The 23,866-nt window shown below is 37.5% G+C and overlaps 1 protein-coding gene across 4 annotated transcripts in view; it reads right to left on the reverse strand.

The window, feature by feature from the left end:
* The window catches only part of LOC129770586 (SLIT-ROBO Rho GTPase-activating protein 1-like), a 288,922-nt gene that overhangs the window by 176,409 nt on the left and 88,647 nt on the right, over positions 1-23,866 (reverse strand). For 2 of the 4 annotated variants that reach the window (XM_055773513.1, XM_055773512.1), the window contains exon 1: positions 5,787-6,363. The exons of the other annotated variants lie outside the window; for them this stretch is intronic. The gene's annotated coding sequence lies outside the window, so the exon portion shown is untranslated. Of the gene's footprint in view, positions 1-5,786; positions 6,364-23,866 lie in introns of those variants that run through there. 4 annotated transcript variants of the gene reach the window in all.

A 23,866-nucleotide genomic window follows, 5' to 3' on the forward strand; every position in this document is an offset into this window, starting at 1 on the left:
TCTCTCCCGACCAAACATTATGGAAGTCGATTGCTTTTGATTTTGGATATAACTTCAAAGTGCATCGAACTTCTCATAGTAATTATTAAGTGGAGGTTTGGGTGGCCCTGCAAAGGACCGATGGTTTGCGTTAAATTATAGAACCAGCTGAAGATGGGGTTGTTCCATGAAAATTGAATAAACAGCTGGGAATGTACTTGCAGCTAAGCTATGAACAAAAGAGAGAGTCGATGTAGAGAAATCGATCAAATCACTTACACCCCTTTCATTCTAAGTCCCTCATATAATGTTAGAAAACTGAAAAATGTATTTCTCGTGTTTATGTTACAATTACTAGTTAATTTTGGCTTCCATAGCGTTCCATATGATAAAACCGTGCGAACAATCGAACCTCTCCGGGGCTACCAAAAATTTGTACGGAAGATTTGATTATCAAATATCGTTTATTACATGAATCATTCCAACATATTCGCCATTCCACAATGATCCAAGAGATGCATTTAAGTGGAAATTAGCATTTAGAGCAGACAGTTATTCTCTAGACAAAAACTGTCTTAGAAAAAGTTGTTACATATAAGAGAGCGCTCATTTTTATGTTATCAAAAATAGGATGACCAAAATTGTCGATGAAATAAAAAATATAACTTTCTCATCTTTATAGATAGAGGTAAACATAGTTCGACAATGTTGTAGTCCTAGTTATTTGAGACATCTTTTAGGGATACTTCCTACATTGAGCGTGGAAAGACAGCGGCAATAAGTGAGTAAGATACATGAAGTGAAGTAGGTAATTTTTTTTCTGTATTATAGTGACTTTCAACACTTTTGGCCGACGATTACTTAGGTAAATAATTCCTTTAGGGATGTTATTGTCACCCTGCGACTTCTATGAAGAGAACTTCATCAAGTTTTAGCTTTTAGGCAAATCCACAGAAAAAAGTTACGATCTATCAGAATTAATTTGTTTTTTGGTTCAAATAGGCGTCAAAGTACAACAGATTGCAAGTCGGATGGGAAGGTATTACAAGGTACCCCACCGAAGCAATTCTGTTTCCAATTCATTTACCTAAAAAGAATATTATACAGGGTTTTCCATTTCGGGCTTCCGAAAGTATACAGCCCTGCGCTGACAACCGTTTGACATAGCTGTCAATCAAAGCGTCATATCGTTAGTTGAATGTCTGCCATCTTACAATATGGATCGTTTTAGCATCGCACAACGTGTTAATTTTGTTAAATTATACTAAAAAAATGATGAAAAACCGGCAAATGTTTTTCGAGCATTACGGACGGATTTTGGTCGTCATGGACGGCCTACAGAGCACACTGAATCGCTAATGTAGTGCGTAAATTCGATCAAACTGGATCCGTAGCGGATATTGTGGAACCTGTGCATCATCGTAATGTACGTTCGGCCGAAAATATTGCTGCAGTTGCTGCCAGTGTGGAGGATGACCCGAATATTTCGATTCCATGGCGTGCTCAGCAATTGGGCTTGTCAAACACATCATTGTGGCGAATTTTGCATTTGGACTTGCACCTACATCCATATAAAGTCCAACTGGTACAAAAATTAGAGCGTGGTGACCATGGAATTGGGTGAACGAACAACAGCAGCAAAATGCTGAATTTTCGCATCAAATTTTCTTCAGCGGAGAGGCACATTTCAAGCTCGTTGGCTATGTGAATACCCAAAATTTCCGTATATGGGGCTCAGAAAATCTACACGTGATTGTTGAGAGGTAATTGCATCCGCCAAAAGTCACTGTTTGGTGCGCATTATGGTCTGGTGGAGTCATCGGGCCGTATTTCTTTGAAAATGAGGACGGCGAGACGGTAACTGTGAATGGTGAGCGCTATGGCCGCATGTCAACCGATTTTTTTTGCCACAAATTGAAGATATGGATACGGATGACATGTGGTTTCAGTAGGACGGCGCCACGTGCCACACAACACGACCGAACATGGCCATATTGCGAACGAAATTTGAGGGACGCATAATTTCGTGTTTTGGTGATGCCAATTGACCGTCCAGATCATGCGATTTGAACCCGCTAGACTTTTTTTTGTGGGGTTATGCGAAAGACCGTGTCTATGCCAACTCTCCGCAAACTCTTGAACATTTGAAAGACAACATTCGTGAAGTTATGACCGAAATACCGCCCCATATGTGCCGAAAAGTCATCGAAAATTACCTGTTCCGGATCAAGGTGTGCGAGGAAGCCCTAGGTGGACATTTGAATGATGTTGTATTTCACACATAAGTGTGTTTTATTTCAATTTACTTTCGGAATTTAAAGTTGGAAAACCCTGTATATTATATTTTTTTATTTTTTTTCTGCATTGACTTGTTCCCTTTATATTAAAATTATCGTAGCTTGTTTATCATCAACTGATGTGACGAAAAATATTTTACAGTTTATGATATTGAAAAATGTGCACCCGTGGCCGAGTGGTTAGCGTCTCACATTATCATGCCGGGTGTTCGGGTTCGATTCCCGTTCTGGGTGGGGAATTTTTCGTCAAAGAAATTTCCTTCGGCTTGCACTGTGGTCACGCGTATTCTAGAGCTTGCCCCTCGGAATACATTCAAGGCGTATTATTTGGCTTACGAAATCTCAACTAAGTATTAATAAATGACGCTAGTTAAAATGCATATGTTGAGACGGCAAAAGTTCCACAGGGAACGTTAACGCCATTCAAGAAGAAGAAGATATTGAAATATATAAAATAACAGATGAGGAGGCCAATATATGACATAAAAGTGTCTAACACGGCTTTAATTTGACAGTTTGACAGAATAAATGCGGTGGTGGAATCTGTACTTTCATTTTTTTTCTAAAAATAATATCTGTTTAATATCTGTTTGTTAATATGGAACCTAATTTTTTGGAACCAATTTGTGCAGCGATGATCCTCCATTAACCTTTTGTTCGTTAGACCACTTAAAAATGTAATGCCAACCAGACGAACATGAGCTTTAAAACGTTTGGTGCAAATGCTCATTTCAGAAGCCGGTCATGTGTTGTACAAAAGCTGCTTCGCAGTTGTAGAAACGTTTCCAAATAGTCCGAGCTGACTCGTTTTATTACAGCTAATGATAGGTTCATGTCGATTTGGCATATTTCAGGCTGAAATTGCTTCTGTTCAGTTTTTTCGTAAGTTGTTGAAAAAAATTATAGGAAGTTGTGTCCAGGATGCGACCGCGTTGTGGACGTAGAACTACGCTGTTATTTTATATAATACGGTTGTATAACATCGGATATTATTTTATAATGCTGTGAAATTTTAGAAATAACTGTTTAGTAGAATGGTATGATCGTCCTGAAATGATTTTTTTTTTGTAGAATAAGTTGACGATGATTGATTGATGTTTCGTTCTTGCCCTCGCAGAAAAATATGCTAGCTGATCGTATGTCGCAATTTGTTGCATGTCAATGCATTGAAAATTTACTTCGAACGCTATTCCAGTGGCCTTTTTTGCAATTGACATAGACTCGGCTATAGTCGATTATATACTTGTTGCACCAGCACCATTATTCATTACATTTCATAACTACATCAATACATTTTTGGCACCGCATGGAATAACAACAATTGCAAATTGTTAAATATCATGCTATATGGTATTTAGTATTGCCAGTGGAATCGCACTTTTAGGCACAATGTTAACTGCTTGGAAAAAGAATAAATATTTGCCTCAGCAGAGATTCATTACTAATTACCCTAGCACAAATATTTCCCTCCCACTGCATAATTTGCACCACTAAACAATCGCCAATCATAGCATCAAAAAATTAGGTAATTGTTGCATCGTGACAGGGCAAATGCACACGGGAGCAGATACAAATGGAGTTTCAGCGTAACGAAGATGCACTATTTTTACGTACGGGTTTTGAAGCACGCACGTATGCATACAAATATACATACATCGATGGCTTGAAGCAACTATACACACACTTATCTCCGTTTTGCGCTCTTCTCAACAGAAGCCTTTTCTGTTAATATTGCCAGTCTAGATTGGCTTAGCTGTAATCCTTTGTGGAGAGTTTTCCTATCGTCATGCGAAATCGAAATTCCAGAACATTTATTTTCTTGGTGAGCCGACGATAGCCTAGCTTGTTGATTCCCCCCACACAATTGTCTAGCTCAAAACCTTAATGCAATGGCGTCAGTACGATGTAATGATGGCAATGCCAGAGACATCAGCGCGTGAGTAATTTTGTCGCGTCCTCAGGAAGATATGTGATGTCGCAGAACAAGGAAGAACAAGCGATGTTCATTGCCTTGAATACAGAACTTGACTAAAAGTTTGCCTCAGCGAGATCCACTGTTTATACTCTAGGCAAATATTCCCCTTTATTCTTCTTCTTTTCCTTTGTTCCTGAAGACTTTAAATCTTACGATTTCCCCTTCGTTGCTTGTTATTGACAGCTCTGTTCGGGAAAGCACACAAATGGACAGAACAAATGTATGAGGAAATGGGATTGCTTCCAATTTTCATCAATTTAAACCATATACAGACTGTGGGATCGTTATGTATAGCATAATAGACAAATCTTAGGGAATTTCCGATTCGTTTGGTATGTAAATCGCCAAAATCCGTTCGCGGCAGAAATAGTTATTACCGTTAACTTTATTTCATGAAAACTTGACCTGTTTTCTGATTTGGCACCCTTAATGAAAGACGTAGTTCTACGTCAAAACGGAAATAAAACAACATTTATTTCAGCCTTTCGATTTATTTGACACTCTTTCGGGAGACTGTTAGAATCCAGGATATGCTGACAGCGTTGGCTGCAATCAGAATTCGCCGCTTCCCAATCAAACGCATCGTTTCAACCCGAATTCAGCGGATAACCATTGCCATTTTCCATCAATCGGTCAACATATCCCGTACCCAATCACGTAATCTACCGCCGATGAAAGATCCCAAAAAGTGTGTTTTTGAATGTGTGTGCGTAGGTGTGAAATGACACGGGAGGAGGAGACGTACGTACGTGGAGATTACCGTAGACATCGAGACGTGCCTCAATTGTTTTCGCTCGTTCTCATCCGTTGTTCATCATCCGATTCTAGAGAGTCCGACGAAATCCACAACCGCTTCGAGCCAATGAACCGGACGACCGACGCAAACGAACGAGCGCCCGAACCCGAACGAAATAATCAAAAATTCTATCAAAACACCAATTTGAAAAAGACCTAACCGCTGCCGCCGCCGCCGCCGCCGAATGCCCCGAGGAGGTTGGAAGGAAGAGATAATTGGCTGGATGTGAACGAGAAGTGTCTGTGAATGACGTCGATGGTTTGCATTTCGGGAATATCAAGCGTAATCCCGAAATAGGCCTATCTCCAAAGCAATTTTCTCATCGACGCGCTTTAACGAACGAAATTCTCGATTCCTGCTCCAGAATAGGATGAATTTACGGACACGGTTGTGAGAACCGTGTCGGGCGAAGCGCACCAAACGACAAAAAACGACACACGAAATAAGACGAAGAAAAATGTATGCACGTAATATGACCAAAAAAAAAGATCAGGTTTCATGTTTCGTACCTCGGGACCCAAGGTTTGGGTCAGTCTTGAAGGAGGATCGCGCAAAAAACAGACCAATGACGAAAAGGTGCACAAGCAGTGGGAAAAAAGAGACCATTCTGGTTTGGATACATTAATTCGATTCTTATGGGAACAGGTTTCTGGATAGATTTTTTCATCCTGTTTATATGCTGTTCCCATCGTTTCATTGGTAACTATTCAGAGATTCTACTGAACATAAGAACACTTACATGAATATTCCCCTCCAGACAGCGCAGAGTTCAATTCTTTGCACTATCTAATTTCACTGAATCAATTCTCACACACAAATTCCTGGAAAATATCACACTCCCAACGCTGGCACTTCCTGGACCACTGGGCGAAAATTTTCACTTCCCTATTGTCTGCGCTAGGTTTTCCACAGTCACGCCCGCTACCCGAGTCGGGAGATTTTCTCCAGCAGCCCGCGCGAGAGCAACAAGAAATACACACAAAAGTGCCACAACAAAAACAACGGGAAAACGGTTCTCATATAAATCATAGACACACCGCCACCGACATACACGAGAGATTGATCCCAAAGTGGTCCTCTTCTTCAGCCAGCCAACCAGTAGATCACCAAGAGGAAAAAGTTCGATATCACTGAAGCCAATCACACCAATCAGGATCTGTCGTATAAAATTTCTCCGATCGGAAACTTTATCACAAAACGATCTTTTTCCACCGTCCAGATTAGCAACAATATTGAGCAATATTGGTAATACACAGCGTCTTCGCCACTTACACCGTCGTCCCGAACCCGACTGCACTCGGCATCGCCATATTTGATTTTGATTTTCGCTTCGAACTCCGCCGGGCCCTCACAAAACATACACACGACGAGCGAGCGAGCGAATCGGAGAACTTTGTCAAGTTCGCTCTCTCTCTCTCTCACGTTGCGTGAGTATCACATAAACGGAGCGACATAAACAACGAAGCATACGTCGTCGTAGTTTTTCATTCATAATGACGACACCGAGGGCTTTTACACCCGTGAGTACGCAATTTCTCGTGTGTTGCGCCGTATTTTACTCGCAACGGAGAGAGAGAGAGAGAGCGAGATCGCCAAGGAACACACATAGGAGGTAGAGGGCAGACATACGGAGCATAATCTATACATGCGCAGTTGGTGGGATGCTTCACAGCATCCCATATTGTCTAACTAAGGCTCTAACTAAATCTCAGGTTGGGAGAATTCTCCGCGCGACACTATGAACAAAGTGTTCGCCGCTGGTGTTGTGCACGCGAGATGTTATAGTGTTTTTCGCAGGAAAACAAACCTTACGCACACATACAGAGGAATGCACGTGAAATGTTCCTCACGCTATTTGGAGGAAGGTTCGTTATTTTCTGTGTCCAATTGGAAGCATCAAAGGGAGTTGCCTTATTGATGTCGTGGAGTTCTTTATTGACGTAGGACTACGTCTTTCATTTCTATACTGGAGTGTATGTTCAAAGGTTCGAGAACGAGAGCATTACGCCGGGCAACAAAATGTAGAGCATCAATACTTTCTAACCAACCAAAGAAAATTGAATGATAACCACTTCATTCGAAAGATAATATGTCTACGCGTTATATGCTTGTTACTTATTGAAAAAACTTGTTTAAGTAATCAAAGCCGCTCACACACACTAACAAGAAAAACTTTCAGCGTTCTTTCAAAATATTCATTCATTCATTCATCAAGAATTAAAGGACGAATGAACAACGTTAGTTCTACGTCCACCTTGCGGTTATATCACAGATATAACCCACTTTTTTGGAAAGATAAATTATGTTATCAAGAACGGTCGATTCTATCCCGATCGGCCACAAGTTCAAAAATGTTCTCCATTCTTTAGAAAAATAATCTACGAAAAAATTGGAAGGATTTGATGCATGCTCAGTAGGGTGGCAGCGGAAATGGTCATGTCAAATTTCAAAAACCGACCATGTACATTTTGTTTATTGGCTCATAAAAATGACCTGTGCAAAGTTTCAGCTCAATCGGACATGATTTAGCGCATTGAGGCACCCCTAAATTATGACCCCAAATCATGAACTGTGCAAAGTTTCAGCTCAATCGGACATGATTCAGGGCTACATCAAAGCGCTAAGCCTTGCACAGGTCATTTTTATTGGGCCAATAAACAAAATGTACATGGTCGATTCTTTAAATTCGAGTGACACCAGATCTCGACGTTTCATGCATTTTAAAGTAATTTGTCGAAAAAAAAATTCGATTTTCCAAATTTCCTTTACTCCCCCTTTAGAAGATTTTTGAGGATCGAAAAATCAAAACTTTGAGACACCCCTAAATCTGAAACTTTGCTTTGGGCCAATTCGCGTTGACGACGGAATGGTGTCAACATCTGGATAAGATATAAGTTTGTATGAGGCCAACTATTCTCTATCAGATTAGTCGGCCCAAGGCAGTTTTAAATTGTTAAAATTTGAATGAAAATTTTTTCTTTGGTTTATTTATTTACTGGAAGTACATTGTTTTGACTCTAATTTGAACTATATTCTCTGAATTTTCAAATATTCTCACCAAAACTTAACATTACAATAAAAAATTGTAAGAGGTTGTATCTAGGACACGACCGCATATTTTCGACGTAGTACTACGCAATTATATTATGCAATCCACTTGTTTACCACTTCGAATATTATTTTAGAATGCATCGAATTTTTTGGAATAGATTATGTTCTTCGTTACAAGTAAATTTGATGAACGTTTTTTTACGTTTGATATGATACCTAGGAGTACCAAAATATGTGAACGGAAGAATTGTTAAACGATCATTGTATTTTACATTTCCCTCTGAAATTATTCCACATCTCATGTTTACGTAGTTTTCGAACCGCGAAAATTCATTCACCTCTGGTATCTGAAGTGACGATTTTCCCAGGCTTCTCAGTTTAAAAAATACGTTTAAGGAAACATATTCCGGTCTGCAGAACAACATGCGAGTAAAAAAGCACTCAACACCAAAAAATACCCCCGACTTGATTGCATTTGCAAAGCGGATGCCCCCAGACGGATTAATTTTTAAGTCCGTGTTAGGGAAACACAGTTCGGTGGGAACAAAAATACCCCCGACTTGCATGTATATTTGCAAAGCGAATTTCCACAGATTCATCTCATAAAAAATAACATTTTATTAATTGTGATAGACGCGTAGAAATATTTCCTATCAATTGATGCAAACATCTTTCCGATCTGTTAAGAAATATTTGAGTTATGAGCATTCGAAATACGGGTAGTGTTGACACACAAATCGGCAGAACAAATGTATGGGAAAAAAGCAAGTTCTTCCAGTTTTCATGAATTTAAACCGTTTAGAGATTAGCGAATTGTAATGTATAGCATATAGAGAATTTCCGATTCGATTGGTATGCGAATCATGAGGATTCGTTCACAGTGAAAATAGTTATTAACGTTAACTTTATTTCATAAAAACGTGACCTGTTTTCTGATTTGGCACCCTTCCTGAAAGACGTAGTTCTACGTCAAAAATTATCTTTAGACACAATTTTTGTATGATATTTTTTCACTCCTTGCAATCAAAAGTGATTTCGATTTACATAGAGCATTTATTTTATTTGGACAAAATAATTTTCGTTCATAATTTTTATTTTAAAAGCGTGTTAATTTCTTCTGCAAACCCATATTTTCATGCCTACTCCCCCATTTCATAATAAGAAGCTCAATGCCGTCAACGCGGATAAACAAATTGAACATGGTTTGTATGTATGTATGTAAATTGTATGCGCCCGCTTGTATGCGATTATTGCTCAGTCGCCGAAAGTTCCGAACTCAGAGAGTTCATTCCCCTCTAGTTTGCCTTCCAAATTGCCATCGTAAACCACGCCTTCTCTCGATTCAATCACGCACAAAAAGCATACTTAAGCGATATTTCGGATGGTGAGACGTATTCATTTTTCGTGAGGACATCGACAAGACAACATTGTTGCTGAGGGTGCTGGACAGCGAAGGATCGAGATCTGCCCTGAGCCGATCCTTCAGGAGAAGAGAAGGTGACCATCGAAGCAGCTGCTACATACACATACATACACGCACGGAATTCTTTCCGTTTGGATGCCATTCAGCATCGAGAAAGATCCGGAAAATGATCGGCCAGTTCCTCTGGGAATTTAAAAATACATTCATGTGAAAGAGTTTATTTGAATGTTTTCTATCCATGTAACACTGTGACCAAATATGTTTCAATCAAGTGCTATCAACAGATGGTTATCGAGTTAGCATTAACCACTGGTGGGCTTCCAGTATCGAGGAAAATGTGGAAATATCTAATCGTTGCTGGAAAATAATCTGCCAGTTCTCCTCGGAATTGAAAATTACATTCAAGCGAAAGAGTTTGTTTTAATGTTTTCTATCCATAAAATATCCATGTAATACATTTGGGTTTGTGATTTGTCAATCAAGTGCAGTTAGCAGGAAAGCTTCTGGAGATGATTTTTCAGAACAAGGTTTTTCGTATCCTTATGTTGGATGCATAAAACCTTGTGCCTCCAACGTAACGCTCTCGTTTTCGAAGTCCCCCAAATATTCATTTATTCATTAATTCAGAATGGATTTAGATTCAACTTCAAACAAATGATATCTAAATCAACGATAGTCCTACGTCACCCTTGGAGTTATACCATAGATATAACCCACTTCCTGTTTTTTCATTAGGGTGGCATTTTAGGTTGGTCCAAAAAATCAACTTTTTTCCTCTTTTTTCTAAAAAAAAACTTTTTCAAAAATTCATAACTTTTGAAACACTGAACCGATTTAGATGATCGACATATCAAATAGAAAAACTTGCAAAAAAATGAATTTCATTTTCGTAATTATTGATTGTAGTCGTTTTTTATTGTTTTCATGGCTTTGGCCTAGAGGGCGCTATATTTATTTATATTTTTTCTGGAAAGCTGAGTATTTTTTTCATAACATATCTCGATATCAGAGATACTATTGTTTTCGTGTTTGAGATATAATTTTTCAAAGTTAACCGGTGGTCCGTAAAACCATTTTTGCCTTTTTATTCAAAAATGGCTTTTTGCAAAAAAAAATCATAACATTAGAACTATTGAACCGATTGAGATGATCGAAATATTAAACTGAAGCCAATAAGCTAACTTCTTTGAAAAAATATCACACTTGCGCGAAGATTGGAATCGAGTCGCATAGGTCTAGTCTAGTCACACAGGAATATCGATCGAAGACTTAAAACATGTTATATTTGCAAAATAATAACTCGAAAACGAAAAATAATACATCTCTGATTTTCGGATGTATTATATAAAAAAACCTTAGCTTTCCAGAAAAAAAAATTAGCGCCCTCTATTTTTGACCGAGAAAACTATGAAAAGAAAACTAACTCATAAGCTTTAATTTGATCTGTTAATCATCTGAATCGGTCCAGTAGTTCAAAAGTTATTAATTTTTGTAGTGGGAAAAAGTGGAAAACATTGTTTTTTTTTCGATCCATCGATTATCTTTGAAAAATCATAACTCAAAAACGAAAAAAAAGCATCTCTGATATCGAAATATGTTATGAAAAAAATTTGACGACAAATTTATAACTATGACTCACACCAAATGCGCGCTTAGCGTATCAACTTAAACGCAACGGTTTTATAACCACACCCTTCACCAAATGCTAGATATTTATTATTTGTAATCACGACACAAAACCGCGCGATATTCCCGATTTCTATACAATATTTAATACAATTCAGTACCGTACTAACTTTGTTTTTTATGTACACATGTAAACCCCAAAGTTTGTAGAAACCACTTTCTCCGAAATAAAGTAACGAGTAAGCAGTGTTCACTCAGTTCGCATGTCGTGCTATGACCAAAACTGCTGAGATGGTCACTTATAGAAATTCCCAGTTTATATAACAAACTGCTTTTTTGAGGGCAATCATTTGGAGTATTGAAATGAAACTTAATTCTAAAGCAATTGTTCCCAACAATCACAGTTCTAAGTTAAACCCCGTACATGCCTCTAGAGACAGATCCTACTTTTATTCTTATGAATAGAAAGTACTGAACTTGCTTCCTAAATTACGGCGTATTGTACTGATATGTCGGCATTATCATAAATTTTGATTTCTAAATTTTCACAATTTCCGAAATGTTATGAAATTGTAATTTTCTAACAAACCGAATGTAAGGTATGTGCACAGCAAAACTTAGCCGCAGTAAATTGTTTTCCCATAAAACCAAAACCAACAACGAAAACTGATTGAATATGTAACGTCAAAAGAAAAAGTTTTTTTTTACATTTGTATATTGTTTTGAAAAGGAATTCAAAGGAACACGTACCTTAAAAAAACCTGCAAAAATATATTGAAAATCTGTTTACGTCACATCATGATATAGTGAAATCACTTGGAGTTCCGACTGTAAGTAGCGATTTGAAAAGTTTCCATGAGCGGTTGATCGCTGATCGGCAACACGGATCCGGTGGTTGGAATAAAGACAACTTACAAACCGAAGCGGAAGGCAATCTCCAGGATGATGAAGCCAAACACAAACGTTTCCGTGAGAGATGTGGCCAGAAAGAGTGAAATGTTTTACTTCCAAGCATTGATGAAAAGAGCAGTCTGTAAGTCTTTGAAGGTAGTGAAAATTCCGAAACGTAACGGTAAGCAGGAACCCATACGAGAACAAGAGTACGAGAGTTGTGCGACACAAATGCTCAAAAAAATTTGACTGTTAAGACGAGAGACGAAGAAACCAACGTCAAAGCTGATTTTCATAAGCCTCCTGGTCTCGAATTTCGCACCGCATTGGAATGTGACGAGACCAACGATCATTTTAAAACCAAGCTATCGAAGTTGTGAAAATTCATGTAAAAATCCATTCGAACCATTCGATGTGAATTAAAGAACAAAGCCCTTCATTCTGTCGAAGAACTGTAATCCTTCAAACACCTCCAAACTTCCATCCTATCGAAAGGTACTGCGTTATTGTGCAACAAAACTAAAGAAATTCGAAAAGAAAGGCAAATAATGAAAAATATTTCGCCAAGTTGTTAAGGCGGGCTTCGAAGTAAATGACAGATGATACTGTGCAAATTTAATGTATGGAATCAAACGTGAACCTAGAGCATTTGGGTATAAAACGACAGACAGAAAGTTCTTTGACGTGAATTTTTAGTCAATTTATCCTTGATAATCGATCATAATTCTTGATATGAAGAGAAAAACACAAGCAAAGCTGAAAATGTGAATATTTTTTTATGGTCCTTAAACTGTAACAATCAATCACACACAATTTTGGGTGAATCTAAATTTTCCATTTCGAGAAATTTGATGTCAAAAATCGCTCTGGCCGGCCAACTGTCGAAAACGTCCATGAAATTATGTGATTTGCCGAGTGCGACTGTCTTGTAAAGAGTGAATCCATTGTCCTGAGCCAAAAGATTACACAATAAATGGATTATGGTTGGATAACACTGAATTTATTAGATGTATGATTACCATACGAGCTAACGCAAAAAAACATCACTGATCGAATTTTCTTCTGCCAATCGTTGCTGAACCGTAACAAAATCGACCCATTTCTTAAGCGGAGTGTGAAGTGAGTATTTTCCGACAACATCAAGCCGATCTAAAAATCGCATTGTTAGCGAAATGTGGTTATTCCGCGTTGTTTTATTTTCAGACCATGAATAAATTTTTAATTTGGAATATGTAAAACAAAACTAAAAAAAAACTACAAGTGTTGCAGAACAGGTATCTGGTAATAATATAAAGACTACCAATCCTCCATCCTACTTCAAATTTATATTTCGACGATTCCCATTGCATACTGTCTCTTCGTGGACTGCGTGAATTTCAGACTATTAAACATATACATAGCGTTATAAATGACAATAACATCCACCATAACTTGAAAATACCTATAGTAAATCACCATACGACAAGTATGACAGCATTTGAAGCGAAGTGGAGCAGCGCTTCTATGTTATGTACCATCTTTCCTCAATGGTATGCCACCTGAAATCTGAATAATCACACGTTCCGATCATTTGAAAAAGAAAATAAAACATTATCTCAAATCAATGATAAATATTTTCAAAATATAGAGATCACTTCTTAAATTTCTTAAATCAAACTTCATGTGTGTATATAGTGCTGAAAGGACAAGTAATCGCATGTGGACTGGTACCTTGTTCTATTCAATGAATTGTGGATGGCGGTCTTACTTCTTGAATCCAACCAAGTGACAGCGAGGTTGGGCCAGCAAATGTGTATTGATTTTCTAAGACATTTTCCACATCCCTTCACGATCGTGTCTCATTTGTGGAACATCTGCTTCAAATTCAAATTTACTTACGAATGTTCTCTCCAGTGGAACGCGAGTCAGAAACTTACCTGAGAAATAAACGAAACATAATCAATTAGTCAACAAATATTCATGAGGAGTGAGTACGGATAAGACGGACAGTGGACCAGAGATGGGCATACAGTTAATTTCTATAATTGCATTTTGAATTCCATATTTCTGTTAGTGAGAGCCCTTCCTACATGTTATTCTATGTTGTTTGAACCACCCTATAACAACAATGAGTGGTCCAAAATGAAAAAGGGGAACAAAAACTGAAACTTTTAAGTAATTCCATGTGCGGATGTAATTTTTCTGACTTCAATTGAGTAATATAACTGCAGAACTGAATTCACTAGATTCATTCATTATACGGTATGTCAGTTGACATCAAAGCGATGTTATGTATGTACCAAAACGAAAACTGATTTGTAAGTGAAATATTCAAATTTTTGATAGTTGCCAGTGGAAGTAAGATAGACGGTGAAAGGCCTGTTTATTCTATTTCTGAAGGATGCCTCGCGGAAAGCATACCGTCACATGTGGACTGCCCAGCAGCTGTCTGCAGCTAGAAAAAAAAATAGTCGAGGATATCTCCGTTTATACTGCAGAGAAACTCTGTTAAACGTTGAAAAAACTCGAATTAATTCTTCTAGAAATGATTTCGTAACAGTTAACGGACATTCAAAATAATTTCATACCTTGGTTAAATAAAATGCTCCCTCTCGCTAGCGATAAATATCTACACTTCGTATATTACGAACCTGTCCGCTTTACCTGCATCACAAAAGATGTTCTACTTTTCGGTCTGTTTGAATTTCAAAAACGCTTTTGTTGTCTGTATTACTTCCCATATTGTTATTACAACAAGTATTTGCTAACCAAATGTGGTTTTATATGGATTGTTTCAGTCAAGTTATTTCTGTACCTTAAGTTCGATTGGTGCACCCGTGGCCGAGTGGTTAGCGTCTCACATTATCATGCCGGGTGTTCGGGTTCGATTCCTGTTCTGGCCGGAGGATTTTTCGTCAAATAAATTTCCTTCGACTTGCACTGTGGTCACGCGTATTCAAGAGCTCGCCCCTCGGAATACATTCAAGGCGTGTTATTTGACTTAAGAAATCTCAACTAAGTATTAAATCTCAACTAAGTAAATATTGCTAGAATATCCTTCAAGCAGTGACGTAGTGTGACCATGACCATGACAAGTATATTATATTGAAAAAAAAACAATTCACTATGGAAAAGTCCATGTTATAGAATCTTTCTTGTTTTTTTTATGTTGATTATTTCGTCATACTACATCTTTCATTTTTGTACTGGGGTATAAATTCAAAGTCTCGAGAAAGAGGGGGTGACGTTTGGCGAACAAAGTTTTGAACGTTTATATCTATCTACCGGATGAACGAAGTGCTACGAAAATAACATAACAAAATAACAAGAAAAAAGATCGAAGAGAGATGTTTTTTTTTACTTATTGTCCATATACACTTGTTTCAATAACTCAAAACTGCTTCGAAATCAAACCATTTAAATCATGATAAATAACAATAGCTTCTGGAAATTTCATTTCATTTTCGATTGGTCTGCGGTTGATACATGAAACATGATGCGTCGGCTGGCCAACCTCTGCCAGTTCTCTTTTACTGCCATGATGAACGGACATGCAAAATCGTTTGCTTGTGAATGAACCAAGGGGTAGAATATGACTTCGCACACATTTGGACAGTTAACTGTGTTCCCGTGATGATTTTTTCTATCACGGAAAAGATATTTCGGATGTACGAAGGATTGAATAAGCTTGTCTTAATGATTTGAGTGTCGAACATCAAAAAAAGACCTCCACTAAAGGACATTATTTCGTATTTCGTTTGATATATAAAAAACGCAAAACAAAAAAGCCGTATCCATAGGGTTTGGAGAAAACTCTTTGGGCTTCTGAGGACAAGATGATTTCGCTATGCATCTATAGTGTGGGACATTATTAGAGCTTTTTTATCTGTCTACTCGTTTTTCGCAGCTTCAACTGATCGCTAAGAAATGTTTCTGAGCCACACAGATGTGTTGTTAAAAGATTGTCGCAAACTCGATGGAGTGCTCGATTATACAGCTGTGAAACCAATTTTTGGGGTGATAACAGCCACTGGAGTATTGTACGATTCAAATACTGGATCAAGTGCATGGTCCCTCCTACCAGAAGTTTATGATTTAATACTTCTGTGTTATCTGTACTTCTAATGCAATGTACCGCATGAGGTAGCTCTAGCGCAGAATATTTGCAAACCTATGGACCATCTCTGATTAACGTTGTGACCAGACTCGATGCACTGGTAATTCTTCTCGCTGTTGAAAGAAACAGTCTAGTCGAAATGTCCATTAAGAAGATTTTATTCAATCCATTGATTAAAGAATTGCTACTAAAAGGAGAATTCCTAAGATACTTCTAGATATCTAGATACGATAAAATGAGCAAACCAGGCGGAAAATCTTCCGAACACGGGCCCGGAGGGAAAATTTGCGGTCAACGATAGGACAGGCATGCTTAAAACGTTGACGGGGCTCAACGTTATTGTTGCGCAATCCATTGAGCCCCCAACAAGAGAACGAAAGCACGATTAACGGGAAACGATTGTACAACATCGGTCTCAACTACGAAGGACATTCGTTTGAAAACGAGACGATAGTCTGATATTCTTTATAATCGAATTTTATAGTCACATTTTGGCATCCCACAAGAAACCATGCGACCAACTCGTGAAAATTTTGTGATTTCTTGTTCGTCGTACCTGATATTATAATAAATATGTTTCTTGTTTCGGTAAATTTAATTTAAAGTTTAGAGCCTTTCACCATTCAGTACTCGGAGAAAGCGCTATACATCGTTTTTGTAGAAATTCCAGATTTGAATCTTCAGTCTTGCAGATGAACCCCTTAGTGTTCAATTTATAATTTCCCAAGAAGGCAGTTTAAGAACTCTGATGGAATTGGATATTTTTTAGAGCAGGCAATCTCGAAAGATGGGAACCCCCTAGTGAAAAATTGAGATGGTCGATTAGAGTCTATAAATTTTTATACAGTATGAAAAAATCACAGCAAAGACTAATTCAGGAGATACATTGTACTGATCTAGAGTGGTAACCGAATAATGTCACACCGGCAAATCTTATCCTAATGTTTAAGAAAGAACTTGTTTTTATTTTGATTTTTCCTGCGTTCACATACACAATCCAGATGATACACTCACCTAACACATAACCAACTATAACTCCGTTTACGCAAATTCTCTCCCGTTATGTCTTTTGCATTGAGTGACATACAAACATATGTGAGTGACTGGTTGTACGCGCTAATTCAATTCACAGCTCTTTTACGTTCAAGTGCACACACAAGAGAACCGACGAGAAGAGTGTAAGAGTGTATCGTGAATTCAATTCAAACATATTCACCACAGTTGATCGGTGAGCGCATTCACGGCGCTTACCTCACTGCTCACGCGAGCCCCCACCGCTCTAATTTTGTTTACTCACAACGAAATGTAAACAAAACTTGGTTCGCGCTTACACCGCAGAGATCGCGGAAAATTGGTATATGCCAATAGTGTTTTAAAATAACTGCTTCCACGCAATTCTATTTCCGCTATCATATTTTGAAAACCGAAATAGGGTATTTGGGTGTAATTCCTCAGAAAACATCCAAATTTAGAACAACACAATTGATTTTTTTTGCTAGTTATGATTCATGCAGTTATTTGAAATAGGATTGACAGTTTTGATCAATTATGTAACCTTGAAGAAAATCAGATTATTATTTTGTTTCAATAGTTTGTTCACACTTTAATGAATGAGCGCTGGAAGACTTCAGAATTTACCTTATTGGGTGTGCAGCTTAATTCGTTCCGTTTTCGTTTTTGGTTCCGTTCCATGTTTACCCCGCGGGTTTGAGGCGTTCAGAAATTAGCTAGTCGAGTTACTCAAAGTGATTTTGCCTGCTTTTTTCGCGTTTAACACTAATCTTGATCGAGTAATGTCTCTAATTCTTCGTCTTCAAACTTTTTCGGTTGACCCGGATTCTTTTTGTGTTTAACATTAGAATCATCACTTTTAAATCGTCCAACCCATCCCTTACAAAATCTATCCGATGGTGCAGATTCACCATAAACTCGAATAAGAATTCGAAGCGCTTCAGCTGCACTTTTTTCACAATGGAAACAGAAAATCAGAACATCCCGCAAATTGTGCTTTTTCGTAACGAAACTTTACATTTTCAACGCATTAAAAATAGAACTCGTTGTGCAAAACTCAATGACTTGTAAACAATATTTGGTTGACAGATGTCGTCACTTCACGATTCAGCAAAAATCAGCTGTTGCCGTTGAATATTTACATCACCTTGAACCATCTTGTGGAAACGGAACGAATTAAGTTGCACCCAATACTTCAATAATATAGAAATTACTAATCAGCTAGCATCATACTGTTTTTTTGTTTTTTTTTTTTGCATTTTCCATTGACAGCCTCGTCAAGTTATAAACAGTGATTTACGTCTAATTGGACATACCGAGGCACCACTCAGTGTCGCAATAGAGACGATTGTGACCTGTAATTGGTCATATCAACAAATACAATACAATACAATGTGGAAAACAAGTTGAAACAAGGAAATCATTGAAAATCCGATACACCATTAGAAAATTGTGCAAAATACATAACCTAGTAAAATTGTTGGAAAATGTTTCAAAACATTCCTAGAAATTGATCGTGTTGTAGTAACTTGAACAAAGGATGTTTACAAAAATGTCCAATTAGCGTATCGAATGTCCAATTATTCGTGACGCATTAAAGGTCTGTCCAATTAGAGGCAAATTACTGTATATATAATAGGGGAACTATAGGTGAGACAGACAATAGCTGTTTTTTTTTTGTTTGTTCTATTCAGTTGTGAGTTACAGGTATTAACAATGGAGGTCAACAAAAAGTAAAAATTCGGTACATTTTAGAAATGCGAAAACCCAAGCAAGACCGCTGAAATTGTGAATGGTGTTTATGATGCCGATGCTGCAACAGTAAAATACGTGCTAATTAATTTATTTTTTAAATTTTTAATTTTTTTCTAAAATTTTTCCTTCAGTACAATATACTGAATTCAGATCTCTACTGTTAACAAATGGACCGTTTGAAGCTAGCGATTGACCAGAAACGTCCAGAATTGACCAACAGAAAAGGCGGTTGTGTTCCATCAGAACAACGCAAGGCCACACAATTCCGAGAGCTTGATTGGCGATCACCATTTTTTTCTCGCATTGCAAGCTACCTTTAAAATGCCAACAAATTTTACAATTAAATGGTGCATATTTGACCCAAATCAGACAATCCGAAGCATATTAGAAATAGTTTTGAATTTAACCAAAAAAAAAAGGATTACTTTTACCGAATAAAATTGCACCACTGTGCGTGTCGGATCGAGTATGAGAGTGAAGTCTCTAGTCGGGTTCTCCAGTGGAAATGTGCCTCTAGACGCTTGAACTCGCAATTCCATAACGGGAACTTTGTTGGAAAAATAGTTCTGAAAAGAACTGACAAATTAACTCCTGCTCTGGCTTTGGAACAGGCCTATTTGGAAAACTTAAATTGCACTCTCGGCATTGAAAAAAACTATTCGGAAAGTAAGGTTGTCACTGCCGTCTGATCGCTAACTTGTGAATCTGATGAATCAAGAAAAAGCTAAACGGAGATACACGTTCTATTTTCGTTCAGGTTGCGACAGGAAAATTGAAATTCGTTTACTGCTGCGGATGATGATGTTGTTGCCTCTGCTGAGGCTGTCGCTGTTGATGTTGCTGCTTTGCACGTTTTTTTGGATGTGACACTGATGTTGGATATGATTACTCTGCTCTCTAACTGGTTATTCGTACTTTCGGTTGATGATGTAAACGACTTTACCGCACAACTTATCGCTTAATTTATTTGTACTATTCTAAAAGTTCATTCGCCTCTATCCTAGAAAAAACACAAATCGATGAAGAGAGGGTCTTGGAATTGAACCCACATTCTTTCGCTTGGTAAGCGGTCGGAAAACAATTTACAGACTAGAGAATTGTGATGTATAGCATACCAATGAAAAACTGAAAGAATTCCCAATTCGATTAGCATGCAAATCGTCAAAATCCGTTCGCAGCAAAAATAATTATTAACGTTAACATCTCATATATGGGAGGTTTTCGCAGCCACATTGGTTGCACGTTCACTTACTAAGCACTCGATCGTGAATTCAAAACTCAGGGCTCTCAATTGACCATATCTGTGTTATCATAGAATAACTTCGTCTACGCAAGAATCATCAGTAATGGGGATCGATTCACGATCGGAGTCCTGTCCTCTCACCATCCATACAAGCTTTCCTCGCAACTAGAAACATCGGGCACAACAACGATCATATCAACTGTCTCCGCTGTCCGGTCTAACTGAACAAAGGAACAGAAGGAATACTCTTACGTCTAAATGGCTCCTGTAATTTACCATATGCATAGATACGAAAAACATGTAGCATATACACTATTAAATCGGGTTATATTACGACTCAAATAATAACGAGTTTAAATAAATGAACGAAGGAGATAAAAACTAAATCTCATAAATAAAACAAAGGTTCGGTTCGTACGTATAACTCATCATCACATGAGAGAGGATGATCAGATTTGGGCTGTCCTTATTTTATTGTGTTCGTCTTCGTCGCTCAAATTATAATGATAGGATAATATTGAAGAAAATAGCAAAATTCGATCCAATCCAGTGCTTCAATCCATTTATAATAATTTATTTGCATTGTTCGAAGAAATTTATAACACCTGTAGTTAAAACAAGTCATTTATTGAAAAATTCGTTTTGAGCATACTCAACAACTAAAATGACGCGACGAAAATTATGACCGGTTATAAAATTCATGGTAAAACATTAAAACAAAAAAATTCATACCGTGAAAAGCTTCTGGGGTTAGTACAGGTCGGACTCGATTATCCGGGATTCAATTATACGGATTTTTAGACTCGATTAACCGGAGTATTTTATTTTTGATTTTCGGAAATTTTAAATAATTTGTATAATAATTCCATATTGAATAGTTGATATGGGTATCAAATAAAAGGACTTGACTAGTAGAATACAGTTATTTATGAAAAATGCAAATCCAAGATGGCGGCCACTAAAAAATGGCGGATTACACATTTTCTCAGAATCCCATCAATATGGGTATCGAATGAAAGGACTTGACTAGTAGAACACAATAATTTATGAATAATGCGAATCCAAAATGGCGGATTACATATTTCCTCAGAACCCCATCAATATGAGTATCGAATGAAAGGGCTTGACTAGTAGAACACAGTTATTTGAGAAAAATGTAAATCCAAGATGGCGCCCACTACAAAATGACGGATTACATATTTTCTCAGAACCCCATCAATCTGAGTATCAAGTGAAAAGGCTCGACTAGTAGAACACAGTCATTTATGAAAAATTCAAATCCAAGATGGCGGCCACTACAAAATGGCGGATTACATATTTTCTCAGAACCCCATCAATGTGAGTATCGAATGAAAGGGCTTGACTAGTAGAACACAGTTATTTATGAAAAATTCAAATCCAAAATGGTCGTCATCATAAAATGGCGCCTTATTTTTTTTTCAAAGTCCCATCAATATGGGTATCAAATGAATGAGCTCGACTGGTAGAACACAGTAGATCATGAAAAATCCAAATCCAAGATGACCGCAGTTCCCAAATAAACAATTACTTTTTAATGGTTCCATTCAAATTGCCCTGTTTGTATGTATGTTTGAGTGTTTTGTAGGGTTGTCCCACATTAATAGAAAATTGGCCCCGTTTCTGTTGACTGATTGATCTGAAATTTGGAACATACTTTTAATTCTACTGTCATTATAAAACTGCGTATTCCATGTTCTTGAAAAATTTAATTTGGCCGCCGCTAAAAAATGGCTGAATGGCTTGACTTGGATAATACACAACACTATGTACACCATAAATTCGAAAATGTCGCCGCCATGAAATGGTCGATTATGTATTTTTTTTGCAATCCCCTAAATATTGGTATTAAATGAAATGATTTGACTAATAGAATACAGAACATCATCGAAATATACCGAAGAAAGTTAGGTAAGAAACAAAAATTGAAAAAACATAAATTTTTTGAATGGTTTTAATGTAGAGAAGTATAATAAACAACTTTTTAAGTTGAATGGTTTAATGTACTAAGAGCTAGAAAAAAAATTGGCAAGTAGCAGTTAGTAGTTATCACATCCGTACCTTCATTGATCTAGGGCAATGATGTGACTAAAATAAAATCGTGGGGTATATAATGAAACAACTAACTGTGGATAATGGAAATCCAACGTTTATTTCTTACCTAATTTTCTTCGGAATATTTTCATGATGTACTGTATTCTATTAGTCAAATCATTTCATTTGATACCGATATTGAGGGAATTACAAAAAAAAAAATAGTTGACCATTTAGTGGCGGCGACCTATTTGAATTTATGTTGTTTATTATGTTTCGTGTTCTCCATGTCAAGTCATTCAGCCATTTTTTAGCGATGGCCAAATCGAATCTTTCAAGATCATGGAATACGTAGTTTGATAATGACAGTAGAATTAAAGGTGTCTTCCAAATTTCACGGGTTAAATTTTCTATTAATGTGGGACAACCCTACAAACATTCAAACATACATACAAACAGGTCAAGCTGAATGAAATCATTTAAAAAGTAATTTGTTGTTTGGGGACAGCGGCCATCTTGTAATTGGATTCTTCACTATCTGCTATGTTCTACTAATCGAGAACTTCCTTTTGATACCCAAATTGAAGAGGTTTTGAAAACAAATATATGGCGCCATTTTGCGGTGGCGGCCATTTTGGATTTGCATTTTCATAAATTACTGTATTCTACTAGTCAGTCCCTTTCATTTGATATACATACTGATGGGGTTCTGTACCAATCCACCATTTTGTAGCGGCCGCCATCTTGGATTTACATTTTTCATAAATAACTGTTTCCTACTAGTCAAGCCCTTTCATTTGATACCTCTATTGAAGCGGTTCTGAGAAAATGTGTAATCCGCCATTTTGTAGCGGCCGCCATCTTGGATTTTCAAGAACATGGAATACGCAGTTTTATTACGACACCAGAGATAAAGATGTGTTCCAAATTTCAGATCAATCGGTCAACAGGAAGGGGGTTAAATTTCTATTAGTGTGGTACAGCGCTTCATACAAAGTTACCAAGTTACAAAGTTACAAAGTCACAAATATACAAACGGGTCAACCTAGATAAAACCGTTTAATAAATAAGTGCAAATCATAATTATATTACGTTTACCGAGAGAAAATTGTTTTTTTATGACTTGATTATCCGGAGTATTCAATCACCGGAGTGAAAAAAAATCAATACTCCGGATAATCGAGTCCGACCTGTACTTGGTCGCGTAACGTATGTTACGCACCACTTTGCGCACCCGGTTCGACATGGATTCCATCAGTGGTGACCGAGATGGTGTACCAACAAGCTTGGATCCTATCCCACAGTTGCTACTTATTCTTCGACTTCTCCGTGTACAACGACCTTTTCACGATCTCCCATAGGTTCTCTATAGTGTTCAGATCTGGTGACTTCGTTGACCACTCCATGGCGTCGGCATTGTAACTACTTTTTTGCCTCAGAAATCAAGTTTTCGTTCCTCTTTATATGGACGTAAAATAATATTGCGTACGCGGGAATAAAATTAGTGTCAGGGAGAAATGTGGATTGAAGTCAGTTGAATGATTTGTATTCATTAGTAGCGTTAGTTAAAATAACCAGTGACTGGACTAGTTCACCAGCAATCCTCGCTAGTCAACGCTAGTCAATTCATTTTCTAGTCAAGTCATTTTTTGTTGGCTGCGATTGCCGAAG

This window comes from Toxorhynchites rutilus, chromosome 2 (assembly GCF_029784135.1).
Source record: "Toxorhynchites rutilus septentrionalis strain SRP chromosome 2, ASM2978413v1, whole genome shotgun sequence".
NCBI lineage: Eukaryota > Metazoa > Arthropoda > Insecta > Diptera > Culicidae > Toxorhynchites > Toxorhynchites rutilus.